The sequence below is a fragment of the Suncus etruscus genome, chromosome 18 (assembly GCF_024139225.1).
Source record: "Suncus etruscus isolate mSunEtr1 chromosome 18, mSunEtr1.pri.cur, whole genome shotgun sequence".
In the NCBI taxonomy this organism is placed as follows: domain Eukaryota; kingdom Metazoa; phylum Chordata; class Mammalia; order Eulipotyphla; family Soricidae; genus Suncus; species Suncus etruscus.
Window position 1 is genome coordinate 29,921,687 of NC_064865.1, and position 11,554 is coordinate 29,933,240.

The following is an 11,554-nucleotide window of genomic DNA, read 5'->3' on the forward strand; positions in this document are numbered from 1 at the left end:
TTAAGCTAGGAAACTTAGAAGAAATGGGCACATTTCTGGAAAAATATAATATACAGATACTGAATGAGGAAAAAGTAGAAAGCCTAAACTCAAGCAAATCACAAATAAGGAAATTGAAACAGTAATTAAGAAACTCCCCAATAATAAAAGACCAGGACCAGATCGGTTTGCTGGTGTGTTTTATCAAACATTCAGAGAAGAGTTAGTACCATATATCCTTAGACCCTTCTGAAATAACAAAGAGATGGGAATCCTCCCTAATACCTTCAATGAAGCTAACACCACACTCATTCTAAAACCTGACAGAGAAAGGAAACTACAGACCAATCTCACTGATGAGCATTGATGTGAAAATATCTTAGCAAACAGAATCCAACAACACATCAAAAAGATTATACACATTGACCAAGTGGGTTTCATCCCAGGGATGCAAGAATGGTTCAATATATGCAAATCAAGCAACACTATATACAACATCAGTAAAAAGAAGGATAAAAACCACATGTTCATATCAATCAATGCAGAGAAAGCATTTGACAAAATTCAACACCCATTCATGATGAAAACTCTCAGCAAAATATATGTGGAAGGAACTTTCTCAAAATAGTAATAGCTATTTATTAAAAGTCCACAACTGGGGCCGGAGAGGTGGCACTAGAGGTAAGGTGTCTGCCTTGCAAGCGCTAGCCAAGGAAGGACGTGGTTCAATCCCCGGCATCCCATATGTTCCCCCCAAGCCAGGGGCGATTTCTGAATGCTTAGCCAGGAGTAACCCCTGAGCATCAAACGGGTGTGCCCCCCCCCAAAAAAAAGTCCACAACCAACATTATTCTTAAAAGCAAAAAAATAAAAGTATTTCCACGATGGTCAGACACTAGGCAAGGAAGCCCACTGCCCCACTCTTATTCAACATAGTATTAGAATCTACAGTATCCTAGCAATAGTTATCAGAAAAGAGAAGGAAATCAAAGAAATTCAAATAGGAAAATAGGAAGTCTCTATTTGCAGATTACATAGAAGACCCTAAAGTATACACACACAAAAAAGATTCTAGAAACAATAAGCCAATACTGCAAAGTGCCTGGCTACAAACTCAATATACAAAATACTGTTGTGTTCCTTTATGCAAATAACTACTCAGAAGAGAAAAAGATCAAAGAGTCTATCCCATTTTGAATACTGTCCGAAACTATCAAGTGCCTAGAATCAACCTAACAAGAGAAGTGAGACACCTATACTGCGAAAACTTCAAAACACTTCAGAAAGAAATAGTAGAAAACCTAAGGAAATGGAATAACATTACATGCTCATGGATTGGAAGATTCAATATCATCAAAATGACCATCTTACCTAAACATCTATAAAGAGTTAATGCTATAAAGTTAATTGAATCAATTGAATTCAAATTAAATTAACTTGAATCCTTATTCAAATTAGGCAACATTCCACAAGGATTTAGAAAAATCATTATAAAGTTTATATGGAATTATAAAATATCTAGGATAGCCAAATATGCATTGAAAAACAAGTAACTGGGAGACATCTTGTTACCAAATTTTAAGCTCTACTACAAAGCAGTAGTGATCCAAACAGAATGGTATTGGAACAAAGACAGAATTTCAGACCAATGAGCCACAATAGAATATCCAGTGACAAGCCCCAAAGTAAAGTCATTTAATCTTGACAAAGGAGCCGATAATTTGAAATGGAATAAAGAGTCTTCAAAAAATGGTGTTCGAACAATTGGATAACCAGGTGTAAGAAATTAAAGATTGATTCACATCTCACACCTTACACAGTTTAAAGAGGATTAAAGACCTTGAGATTAGACCTGAATCCATAAAGTTCATTGAAGAAAACATAGACAGAACATTCTAAGTGTTAGATCGCAAAGAAATCTTCAATCATAGAATGCCAATGCCAAGAGCTATAGCATCAAACCTGAGTAATGGGACTACATCAAACAAAAATTTCTGTATGGCAAAAGAAACACAGGCAGGTCTGAAGTGATAACACAGTAGGTAGGGTGTTTTCTTTGCACGTGGCCTACCCAGCTTCGATCTCCAGCATTCCATATGGTTTCTCAAACTTGCCAGGAGTAAGTTCTGAATGCAAAGCCAGGACAACCACTGAGCACAGTCAGGTGTGGCCCCAAAACCGAATAAAAAATAAAAGAAGAAACACGGGCTAAAAATTAGAAGACAGATAACTGAATGATAGAAAATTTTTGCACTTAACACATCAGATAAAAGTTTGAGGTCTAGAATACACAAAATACGCACAAAGATTAACTTTGTGAGTTAACCTAAAAACCACATCAAAAAATGGAAAAAGGAAATGAACTGACACTTCTCTGAGGAAGACCAACAGATGGCCAACAGACACATGAAAAAATGCTCATCATCACTTATCAGGAAAATCCAAATCAAGACAACAATGAAATATCATCTTATACCAGTGAGGATGGAACATATCAAAAATTCTGGGAAGAATCTTTGTTGGAGGGATATAGTGAGAAAGGAACTCCCATCCACTGCTGGTGGGAATGCTGCTAGGTCCAACCCCTACGGAAAATAGTATGGAGAGTTCTCAGGAAACTCAAAATTGAGCTTCCATACTACCCAGCAATCCCTCATTTTGGTATCTATTCCCAGAACAGAATATTCATCCAAAAGTATGTATTCACACCACTATTCATTGCAGCACTCAGTACAATAGCCAAGACTTGAAATCAACCTAGATATCCAACAAGAGATGAGTGTGTATATATATATATATGTATATATATATACATGTACACATTGAAATACTACATAGGAATAATGCAATCATGCAATTTTCAGCTACATGAATGGAACTAAAAGATTTGTTAAATGAAGAAATCCAGAAGAAGAAGGATAAATACATAAATAATATCACTTATATGTGATATTTAGAATAACTGCATGAAGAAATGCAATGGTCTAAATGGAAGTTGCTTCAAATACCCTTGGCCCCAGAGTATAATAAGGAGAAGTAAAAATCTGAGTGTAAGAGGAGAAACACAAATATGAAAGGATGGGGGCCAGGGTCCAAACAGTCTCAGATGCATTGGTAGTATTAAAAAAGGACAGAACTGAGCCCAGAGAGATAGCACAGCGGTATTTGCCTTGCAAGCAGCTGATACAGGACCAGAGGTGGTTGGTTCAAATCCCGGTGTCCCATATGGTCCTCCGTGCCTGCCAGGAGCTATTTCTGAGCAGACAGCCAGGAGTAACCCTTGAGCACTGCCGGGTGTGGCCCAAAAACCAAAAAAAAAAAAAAAAAAGGACAGAACTAAATACATAATCCAAAAGCAACAACAATGGAATCAAGAGACCCAAACTTTAACAATCTAAACGTAAAATGGGCCTGGCAGTCTGGGATATGGGATGCACTTGGGCAACATTGATGAAGGGAGATGAACACTGGTGGTGGTGGGATTGGCTCTGATTCACTGTCTGAAACCCAACTACGAAGTACTTTTTAAATCACAACCGCTTCAATAAAATTAAATTAAAAAAGTAAATTCAAAAAAATAAATTAAAATGAGACAAAGAGGACTCTTCTCACTCAGCTCTAGATTTACAGCATATTGTAATGTAATGTGATTTATGTATGGGAATACATGCTTGATAAATCAAACTTTATTATATATATTTTTCTCCATCCACCATTCCTGGAACATAACTCCCCCAAACCCTTGATATTTCCTAAGTGTTATTCAAATCATGTTTATTATGAGTCCACATGAAGCTCAATAGTAGAGTACCTGCTCAGTGTGTGTGAGACCCTAGATACAATTCCCAGCACTACATACACATGTTCAAATAAATGTGTTATAGTAATGGCAAGCCATGTACTGTTATTCCTTTTAATAGTCTTATAACTAAACTTGAGTGATGGACCCAAACTATTCTATTCCTAGACCAGAGTACTGGTGACTTAAAATAGCATTAACCAACTGTAGTTGTCTGAGGAAAAATGTCATGGTCCTCAGTTTCATGAAACATGAACATAGTTCATTAAACATGAACTTAGTTTCCCATTTGTAAAGTTGAACTCACTGCTCTTTGAAGACTTAAATTAATTAAAGAATTTTATTTAAATTAAGTTCATTATTTTCAACAAGACGTTCCCAACATTATCAAAAATAAATTTGGGGGTAAGATAATTTTCTGTTTTAGGAGTTTTCTTATGCATAGTCAGATGTTAAGAAGTATCCAAGGGGCCGGGCGGTGGCGCTAGAGGTAAGGTACCTGCCTTGCCTGCGCTAGCCTTGGATGGACCGCGGTTCGATCCCCCGGTGTCCCATATGGTCGTCCCCCAAGACAGGAGCAACTTCTGAGCACATAGCCAGGAGTAAACCCTGAGCGTTACCGGGTGTGTCCCAAAAAACAAAACAAAACAAAATAAAATAAAATAAAAGTATCCAAGATCTCAACTTATTATGACCATTAAACCCACCCTTACTCAGTTACAACAATAATTATTTTCAGGCATTCTCAAGTGTCTATTAAGGGATAAAATTGAAAGCCATCTTCAGTAACTCTCTCTTGAATACATAAAATGCACTCATTTATGAAATATTTTATTTTATTAATTGCTTATTAATATTGAAGATAACTGAGATTCAGCCCAGTCCTTAAGGTTCTCATTTAATTAGGACAGACAGATTCATTATGTTACTCTAGGATGACATGTATAATGATCACAAGAGATGCAGAGGAAGAAATGGGGAAAAATTTTGGGGAGAAAAGGCAGAAAGATAATAAGAAATATTTTTGTCAAAATCAATGAATACATAGAAAAGGAAGAGATGAGAAGAAGTTAGCCAAGCATTCCTAGCTGAGGGAATAGCCAGAAAGTAAAGCATAGTGAGAAGAACAATGGCTTTCTCTCACAAATTCTATGAACTGAGGAATGGTATAGACTATACTATATACTAATATATACTATATATATTTGTTCCCTCAGGAACAAAGAGGCACTCCTCTAATCCCAGCTGTGTATGGTTTCAATACTTCCTCTCTGACAACTCCAGTTCATTGTTCTGAGCTCCCAACACAGATTTGGAGCTCTCTGGGGTACTGAAACATATCACCATATCAATCAAAACTCTACTTCCACACTGAATCTCGCTCCTTCAGGACCCTGACTCCTGTCAAGGGCTGCTACATCTATTTGCTAACACCATGCAGTAGAAAGAGCATAATTTGCTGACCAAAAAATGATTCAAGTTTAGATATGGTCAAAAGATTGTTAATCATCATAAATTAAGGTGAATTCCTATGAAAGAACATTAAAATGTCTTGTGCTACCTTTATTTTTTTTAGTTCATATTTGGACTTATATTTTTCTAATATAGCTACAATATAAATTTTACTCAGAAATACTTAAAATAAAATTATAAATTTGGAATCAAAGGAGAGGGATATAATATAAATCTTAACTTCCATTTACTAGCTCTTTGGCCTTAGGTCAGTTAATTTAGTCTTTGCTGGCCATTGTTTACTTAAAAATACTAAGAAAATTTTTAGTAAAAATCTACATTATTTAACCAGTGGCTACTACACATGTCTCTAAGGATCTTAAATGAGCTCCAGCAATGTATCTTCTACTATGTTGCTAAAATGAAAAACATTCAACAAATTATTATTTGCTACTTCCTACTCTGTGGCTTATATTCTCGGTTTCCTACTATTGCAAGAGCAAGCCTATGGCATAACTAAATGGCAATAGGTCTTTCAGACACAGAGTGACTGAACCTTTCTACTTTCCTTATATTGAGGCTTTTCTTTATAACAAAGGTATTAAATATATTCTGAAAATGATTGTGCTTTTTCATACCGATCTCCCAGTCAGACTCTTTCAGAATACTAAACGACCATTGCCTGGGAAATCTGACCATTTGAAAAGTAAATAGTAAAATTATTTTATTTTTGCCAACAAATATTCAAGCCTGATAATGTAGGGTTACTTTGAAGATTAAAGTTGTTATGTCATAACCTGCTCAAAACTTCCAATTACTTTGATTTTTTTTGTTTGTTTGTTTACTTGGGGGACACACCCGGTGACATTCAGGCTATGAGCTCAGACATTCAGGTTATGAGCTATGACATTCCTAGCTATGAGCTCAGAAATTGCTCCTGGCTTGGGAGACCATATGGGACCCTGGGAATCTATCCGAGGTCCATCCTGGGTCAGCTGCATGCAAGGCAAATGACCTACCACTGTGCTATCACTCTGGCCCCATACTTTGATTTTTTTATAACATATTATATCATCAGTCAAGTAATACATATTGGACAAAACTCTATATATATACTGACTGTAGATAAAATCAACTTATACATATTTATATATAATATACATATTATATATAATATAACATATATGTTATAATAATTTATAACACAAGCACCTAAACTCAGGGGCTGCTACTAACCATAATGGCTGCTTAAACAGAAATGCTGACAGTAAGCTGATCTTATTGCCTTTGGGGGGGCTGGAAAATGCCCCTCAGAGTGAATTTATAAATTCTAAATATCAGGGTTTGAGGTGGTAATAAGTAATACTAATGATAATAATAATTTATAAGGAACAAAAATTATGTAGGGAAAGCAAATATTTTAAATAAATTATATGGGTCATCACGTTTGAGAAATAAAATGATTTATATTAGTCAAAAACATAAAGCAATGAGCCAGGGAGAGAACTTAATGCTGAGTGCATATTTTGAATGTGGGAGGCCCAAGTTGGATTCATGGTACCACGTGGTCTCTTGAGCAACATCAGAACTAACGTCCAAGAGCAGAACCAGATGTATGCATGAACACCACTAGGTGTGCCCTCAAAACAAAACAAACAAGTGGGCTGTTAGGGTAAAAAAAAACAGTTTTAAAGTTCTTTTTAATGAAAATGTGATGGAAGAATTGAAACATTAATTTCGTAGGAAGATAACCCTGAGGAAAATTTATCTCACTCCATAACCCCACCAAAAAGAGTAAACACTGGCCAGGGCCGTTGTACAGTGGTTTGAGCATCTGTCTTGTGCATGGCTGACTGAGTTCGATCCCCCTGCCCCGTGCATCCCATGTGATCCCCCAAGACTTCCATGAGTGATTTCAAAGCAGAGCCAGGAGTAACCCCCTGTGGAACAGTGGCTGTGACCCCTCTAAAAAAAATGGACAGTTCTAAAAGAAACAATGAGGAAAATAAGGGATGAATAGGAAATTATCACAGAAGTACTGAAGAACAAATGAGGAGTCCCCACTGGAAAGAAAGAAACACTTAGGATACTTATATCATTGTGAATTTCAGATCAGTGGAGGTAAAAAAATAAATAGCAAAGAAAAATAGGGGGAAGTGACACGGGCATTATGGGAAGGGTCGTGCTTTGGTGGTTCTGTCAGAAAGGTCCTGGTGCCTGGTGCCAACGCTGGCTGCGAGACCATAATGGGAAGACTGCAAACAGAAGAGACTAGTGACCCCCAACCACAAGTCACCCCACGTGTTGCTGCAGAGCCTGTGTGGCCGCATCCTGGGCAAGAGCGATGCTATGTGGCCCAGCAGTTACAGTATTGCCCTGTGAGTGATCAGCATCAACTTCACACCCACTGTGGAGAGAGATGAGTTCCTGGTGGCAGAGATCAACAAAGGAGCGTACTGGGGTAGGTGGCTCTGTTGGGCCCTACTCTAAGGGACTCTGCCCAGCTGTCTCCACCTACTGTGAAGCATCAGCTGTGACACCGCAGCTGCCACTCCATCCCAGGAGGGCGCTGACCCCACCACTGGTATCCAGGTTTGTGGGTGGCCATGGGGGTTGAGAGGCTGCTCAGGGGTGGTCTCTGGTCTCCTGGCTGGGGACTCTCCCAGGGCTCTGCAGAATCAGGCAAAAGCCCAGACCTCACACTAACCCTGAGTCACTTGGGATCCCAGCCCCTCATCTTGGCACCATGCACTGAGGGTTCCTGAGGGTCAGCAGTTGCTTTCAATGGTCTGCCTGAGCCTGAACTGGATCTTGGCCACCTCTGGGTGCCAGTGTGGTCTCGTGGCTGGTGTCCTGTTGGGCCTGGCCACTGTGCAGATGTTACAATGAGGCAGTGATGCCAGGGCAGGAACACTAAGCCCCATCTACCAACATTTTCTTGCAGCCGAAACCACCTATGCTGCTTGACCCACCAAGACCACTAATGCTGCTGGCCTCTCCAAAGGAACTGCCAGTACTACTACTAGTAGTAGACTAGTAAACACACTGAGACTACCAAAATCCATGGTCCTGCTGAGATCGATGTTACTGGCCTTGCTGAGACCACCCACCCGTGCTGCTAGACTTGCTGAGAGGAGGACCAGTATTGCTGGAAATGCTGAGACCACCCAGCATGAGTAGTCCCCACCTCTGCTGGTGCTGCTACTGCCTCGATGTCACCAAAGTGGCTGCTGCCACTAGTATCATCACCACCATCACTGCTGCTGCCTCTGCAGCTGCCCTTGCTTTTGCATCTGCTGTCACTCCCACTGCCTCTGATTTTACCTTTGCTATCTCTCCTGCCTTTGTTGCCACTGCCGTCACTGCCACTGTCTCTGAAGCCAGCACCATCACTGCCACTGCCTCTGACGTTGCCACCATCACTGCTTCTATATCTGATGACTGTTAGATTATACCTTGCTTTACCCAAAACAAAGATCATCCCTAGTTTCTTTTTGTTTGTTTACAAGTTGGTTTCAGCCAAAACAAAGATTGTAAACCTGGGTGGGACTGGCTCAGGATAGCCTGAGCTATCTGCCTTTACTCTGTCCTTACTGCTTCACCTGAGAATAGTCTCTCTACTCCAGGGGTCTCAAACTCAATTTACCTGGGGGCCGCAGGAGGCAAAGTCAGGGTGAGGCAGAGCCGCATAACTGATTTTGCTTATTGAATATTCGCAATAAAAAATCGAGCAGTTCCGTTCAGGGTATGCAAATGTTTAATGCAATTTTTTTTCTTACTAATGCAATTTTTATTGCGATTATTCGGTAAGCAAATAATCGCGAATACTGCGATATTTGAAGGCCGGCCACGGGCCACAAAATGTTGCATGGAGGGCCGCAAATGGCCCACGGGCCGCCAGTTTGAGACCCCTGCTCTACTCAATAAAAATGACTCTTCGGCAGGCAATGGGCTCTCCATACGAGGTAGAAGATTGCCAGGATACATGTTTTTCTTCTTCAGGCAGCAACTCTACTTTAGACTCATTCACCTAGTGTTGGAGATATTGCACGTGGGGTGATTTTACACATGGACACTATTTCTGCTGTTCCCACTGTCATTGCTGCTGCTGGGGCCACCGTCTGTGGAAGACAGGAAAGAGTGCAAGCTTTGGTCTCACACACAGGGCCCTTGACTCTCATCTTCTAGTTCCCTCTGAACAGGCACTTGGCAATTCACAAGCAGTGAATATGCAGTCAAGTGCCACCCAGCCTCAAAAACTATCATGGTTGTCCAAGTATGGACCTGCCAGCCAGACTGACAATGGGCCTGGGTCACACCCCTAGGAGCTCTCACCTCAAGACTGCATGCAGCTGGTACTCAAGGACAGAGATGAGTGCTGCTAAACTCTGTGGGATGGGGCTGAAGGAGTCCTTAGGGGGTCGAGCACGGTGGACGGGGCAAAGCGAGAAGGCCTGGGCAGAATAGTGTCTGCCAAGGGCTGGCCTCACTGGGTTTCAAGGGCACAGGACAAGGCAGAGCTGGAGGGGCTCCAAGGGTGCCCCAGGGAGGAAAAACACAAGTACTTTTGGGGGTGCATGGCAGTTTGGAAGATGGGGAGAAGCAAACCAGTGTATAGACTAAGGCTGTCTGGGCTATCTGTCTTTGAGACAGTAGGATGGGTTTGGGATGCAAATCCATCCCCCATGCCTGGTTCCTGTGGAGGAGGAAAAGAGTGCCAGGGATCCAGAACATGTGTCTGTATGGTTTTGTGTGACTGATTGTGCACAGTCTGGGTGTGACTGTATGCATTTATATATATGTGTTGGTGTCTCTGTGATCATGTGTGTCTGGATATGACTGTCTATGTGCACATGTGGCTGTATGTCTGCACATAAAGTCTGTGTGTCTATGTGTCTCTAGGCGTGGTTGTGTGCACATACATCTGTGCTACCTGCTCAGAGTACACTGGGTTATTGGTACCCAGCTCCTGGTGAAATAGGGAAGGAATTTGGGGTGTAGACTTTTTGCCAGGAGCAGAGGTCCCCAAGATGGGCATGGCCAGAAGGCAGAGAACTCACCAGCAAGAAGGTGCAACATGGGTGGCCCATAAGTCCAATGGGCTTTGGGATGCTGAGAGGGCTCCATGTTTGGGAGGAAGCCTGTAGGATTCTCTGAGTCCCAAGAAAGGCCTCGGTGACAGCTGGGCTCAGAGCAAATTGTCCCAGGGCTGGAGCTGTGAACTGCTGTCAAGTAAAGTCTCCTTCTGACTCCTCCTCAGGTGCTCTGGCTGGAGAATGGAAAAGGCCAGGTTGCTCAGCTCTTCTTTCTAGAATGCAGAACTAGGGGAAGAGAGTCATACCTGGCACTATCCTCAATGCAACTACAATACAACAGCAAAAGAATGAGCTGCACCACATTTGCGGCTAACAGCACTATGCTTCCACAATAAGACCTGTCCTGTGGGGCCCTCCACCCGCCTCAGTGCCAGGACATTGGACTGTCTTTGCCCTATGAGGCCATCCAGTTATATCGTGTATGCAAATAAGGGTTGACTGTGATTGTAAGGTCAATCAGGTCACATATGCTTTTCTATGAGAGTCTGTGCCTTAATTATCTGATCCTTCCTCATTTCCTCTGGAACAACCCTCCCAGGGAACCACATTCATGTGTCCCCCACCTTCTAGCAGACCCTAATCAGTTGTTCCCACCTCCAAGCTATGAACTATCTAAGCTATTGTACATGGACCTCTATTATTTCTGCAAATCTTAACAATAATATTATTGGATAGAAATGACTTGGTGACTTGTTTATTTCATTGAATTGACAATGATTTTTCTGTATCCCTCCATTCCCTTCTGGCTCAAAGTCTCATTTGATAGATAGATAGAGTTTCCTTTTGTATGTAGTTCCTTGTTTTTAATACTATTGCTTTCAATTAAAAAAAAAAGGATAGAGAGCTGGAGAGATATCTGAAAAGCCCAAACACAATCTTTGCATATAGGAAACCTGGGTTTAAATCCATGCCACTGCATTTGGTCTATGGAACAGCACAAGGCACGTCCTCTGAGCACTGAGTTGGTGCAGCTCCTGAGTATCAAAACAAAAATACTACAGAAGGTGGAGTGGGAAGTTTGTAGGACATACAAATATCTTGTTAATACATAAATACAGCCATTGGATTTATTTATCCAATATCTATGTACCAAAAATAAGAAACAGGGATGTGGTACAACAGTAAAATGCATACCTTAAATGCATGAGACCTGGATTTGATAAAACCCAAATAAAAAAGAAAGAAAAAAGAGGGAAAGAAAGGAAGGAAAAAAAGAGGATGGAGGGAA

At 40.9% G+C, this 11,554-nt stretch overlaps 1 non-coding gene across 1 annotated transcript; it reads left to right on the forward strand.

Moving 5' to 3' along the window:
* Nucleotides 1-6,435: 6,435 nt before the first annotated feature.
* On the forward strand, nucleotides 6,436-6,568 carry LOC125996846 (small nucleolar RNA SNORA68). The gene has a single exon (XR_007491511.1). It is a non-coding gene; the product is annotated as a small nucleolar RNA SNORA68 (small nucleolar RNA).
* Nucleotides 6,569-11,554: the final 4,986 nt, after the last annotated feature.